This window comes from Pseudophryne corroboree, chromosome 3, assembly GCF_028390025.1.
Source record: "Pseudophryne corroboree isolate aPseCor3 chromosome 3, aPseCor3.hap2, whole genome shotgun sequence".
Taxonomy (NCBI): domain Eukaryota; kingdom Metazoa; phylum Chordata; class Amphibia; order Anura; family Myobatrachidae; genus Pseudophryne; species Pseudophryne corroboree.
The window spans coordinates 716,095,200-716,099,149 of NC_086446.1; positions in this window are offsets into that span (position 1 = coordinate 716,095,200).

Below are 3,950 nucleotides of genomic sequence, written 5' to 3' on the forward strand. Positions count from 1 at the left end.
CACGTTTGCAAAATTCTATAAATTTGATACCCTGGCTGAGGAGGACCTGGAGTTCTCTCATTCGGTGCTGCAGAGTCATCCGCACTCTCCCGCCCGTTTGGGAGCTTTGGTATAATCCCCATGGTCCTTACGGAGTTCCCAGCATCCACTAGGACGTCAGAGAAAATAAGAATTTACTCACCGGTAATTCTATTTCTCTAACGTCCTAGTGGATGCTGGGGACTCCGAAAGGACCATGGGGAATAGCGGCTCCGCAGGAGACTGGGCACAAAGTAAAAGCTTTAGGACTAGCTGGTGTGCACTGGCTCCTCCCCCTATGACCCTCCTCCAAGCCTCAGTTAGATTTTGTGCCCGAACGAGAAGGGTGCAATCTAGGTGGCTCTCCTGAGCTGCTTAGAGTAAAAGTTTAAATAGGTTTTTTATTTTCAGTGAGACCTGCTGGCAACAGGCTCACTGCATCGAGGGACTTAGGGGAGAGAAACGAACTCACCTGCGTGCAGAGTGGATTGGGTTTCTTAGTCTACTGGACATTAGCTCCAGAGGGACGATCACAGGCCCAGCCATGGATGGGTCCCGGAGCCGCGCCGCCGGCCCCCTTACAGATGCTGAAGCAAGAAGAGGTCCATAAATCGGCGGCAGAAGACTTTCCTGTCTTCATAAGGTAGCGCACAGCACTGCAGCTGTGCGCCATTGCTCTCAGCACACTTCACACTCCGGTCACTGAGGGTGCAGGACGCTGGGGGGGGGCGTCCTGGGAAGCAATGAATTTACCTTAGTTGGCGAAAAATACATCACATATAGCTCCTGGGCTATATGGATGTATTTAACCCCTGCCAGTTTTCAAAAAAAAAAAGCGGGAGAAGAGCCTGCCGTGAAGGGGGCGGGGCCTATCTCCTCAGCACACAGCGCCATTTTTCCCACACAGCTCCGCTGGTAGGAAGGCTCCCAGAATCTCCCCTGCATCCTGCAACTACAGAAACGGTAAAAAAGAGAGGGGGGCACTTATTTGGCAAAATAACAGATATAAGCAGCTATAAGGGATAGACACTTATTGTAAGGTTGTCCCTATACATATATAGCGCTCTGGTGTGTGCTGGCAAACTCTCCCTCTGTCTCCCCAAAGGGCTAAGTGGGTCCTGTCCTCTATCAGAGCATTCCCTGTGTGTGTGCTGGGTGTCGGTACGTGTGTGTCGACATGTATGAGGAGGAAAATGATGTGGAGGCGGAGCAATTGCCTATAATGGTGATGTCACCCCCTAGGGAGTCGACACCTGAATGGATGGCCGTAATTAAGGAATTACGTGACAGTGTCGGCACGTTACAGAAAACTGTTGACGACATGAGACAGCCGGCAGCTCAGTTAGTGCCTGTCCAGGCATCTCAAACACCGTCAGGGGCTATTAAACGCCCATTACCTCAGTGGGTCGACACGGACCCAGACACAGACACTGACTCCAGTGTCGACGGTGAAGAAACAAACGTATTTTCCAGTAGGGCCACACGTTACATGATCACGGCAATGAAGGAGGTTTTGCACATCTCTGATACTGCAAGTACCACAAAAAGGGGTATTATGTGGGGTGTGAAAAAACTACCCGTAGTTTTTCCTGAATCGGATGAATTGAATGAAGTGTGTGATGAAGCGTGGGTTACCCCCGACAGAAAACTGCTAATTTCTAAAAAATTATTGGCACTATATCCCTTCCCACCAGAGGTTAGGGCTCGTTGGGAAACACCCCCTAGGGTGGATAAGGCGCTCACACGCTTATCAAAACAAGTGGCGTTACCGTCTCCAGAAACGGCCGCCCTTAAGGAGCCAGCAGATAGGAGGCTGGAAAATATCCTTAAAAGTATATACACACATACTGGTGTTATACTGCGACCAGCAATCGCCTCAGCCTGGATGTGCAGTGCTGGGGTGGCTTGGTCGGATTCCCTGACTGAAAATATTGATACCCTGGACAGGGACAATATATTATTGACTATAGAGCATTTAAAGGATGCATTCCTATATATGCGAGATGCACAGAGAGACATTTGCACTCTGGCATCAAGAGTAAGTGCGATGTCCATTTCTGCCAGAAGAGGATTATGGACGCGACAGTGGTCAGGGGATGCGGATTCCAAACGGCATATGGAAGTATTGCCGTATAAAGGGGAGGAGTTATTTGGGGGCGGTCTATCGGACCTGGTGGCCACGGCAACGGCTGGGAAATCCACCTTTTTACCCCAAGTCACCTCGCAGCAGAAAAAGATACCGCCTTTTCAGGCTCAGTCCTTTCGTCCCCATAAGGGCAAGCGGGCAAAAGGCCACTCATATCTGCCCCGGGGCAGAGGAAGGGGAAAAAGACTACAACAGACAGCTTCTTCCCACGACCAGAAGCCCTCCCCCGCTTCTGCCAAGTCCTCAGCATGACGCTGGGGCCTTACAAGCGGACTCAGGCACGGTGGGGGCCCGTCTCAAGAATTTCAGCGCGCAGTGGGCTCACTCGCAAGTGGACCCCTGGATCCTGCAGGTAGTATCTCAGGGGTACAAATTGGAATTCGAGACGTCTCCCCCTCGCCGGTTCTTGAAGTCTGCGTTACCAACGTCTACCCCCGACAGGGAGGCGGTATTGGAAGCCATTCACAAGCTGTATTCCCAGCAAGTGATAATCAAGGTACCCCTCCTACAACAGGGAAAGGGGTATTACTCCACGCTGTTTGTGGTACCGAAGCCGGACGGCTCGGTGAGACCCATTTTAAATCTGAAAACCTTGAACACTTACATAAAAAGGTTCAAGTTCAAGATGGAGTCACTCAGAGCTGTGATAGCGAACCTGGAAGAAGGGGACTACATGGTGTCTCTGGACATCAAGGATGCTTACCTCCATGTCCCAATTTGCCCTTCTCACCAAGGGTACCTCAGGTTTGTGGTACAGAACTGTCACTATCAGTTTCAGACGCTGCCGTTTGGATTGTCCACGGCACCCCGGGTCTTTACCAAGGTAATGGCCGAAATGATGATTCTTCTTCGAAGAAAAGGCATCTTAATTATCCCTTACTTGGACGATCTCCTGATAAGGGCACGGTCCAGAGAACAGTTAGAGGTCGGAGTAGCACTATCGCAAATAGTACTACGACGGCACGGATGGATTCTAAATATTCCAAAATCGCAGCTGATTCCGACGACACGTCTGCTGTTCCTAGGGATGATTCTGGATACAGTACAGAAAATTCTTCGCTGGGCGGAAAATCATGTGATAGCACTGTCAGCAGTGTTCATTCCGGGAGTGGACAACTGGGAAGCAGACTTCCTCAGCAGACACGATCTTCACCCGGGGGAGTGGGGACTTCACCCGGAAGTCTTCCACATGATTGAAAACCGTTGGGAAAAACCAAAGGTGGACATGATGGCGTCTCGCCTCAACAAAAAACTGGACAGATATTGTTCCAGGTCAAGGGACCCTCAGGCAATAGCTGTGGACGCTCTGGTAACACCGTGGGTGTACTGGTCAGTGTATGTGTTCCCTCCTCTTCCTCTCATACCAAAAGTACTGAGAATCATAAGAAGGAGAGGAGTAAAGACTATACTCGTGGCTCCGGATTGGCCAAGAAGGACTTGGTACCCGGAAATTCAAGAGATGCTCACGGAAGACCCGTGGCCTCTACCTCTAAGACAGGACCTGCTCCAGCAGGGACCCTGTCTGTTCCAAGACTTACCGCGGCTGCGTTTGACTGCATGGCGGTTGAACGCCGGATCCTGAAGGAAAAAGGCATTCCGGATGAAGTCATCCCTACCCTGATCAAAGCCAGGAAGGATGTAACCGTACAACATTATCACCGTATTTGGCGTAAATATGTTGCGTGGTGCGAGGCCAGGAAGGCCCCTACGGAGGAATTTCAACTGGGTCGATTCCTGCATTTCCTGCAAACAGGACTGTCTATGGGCCTCAAATTAGGGTCCATTA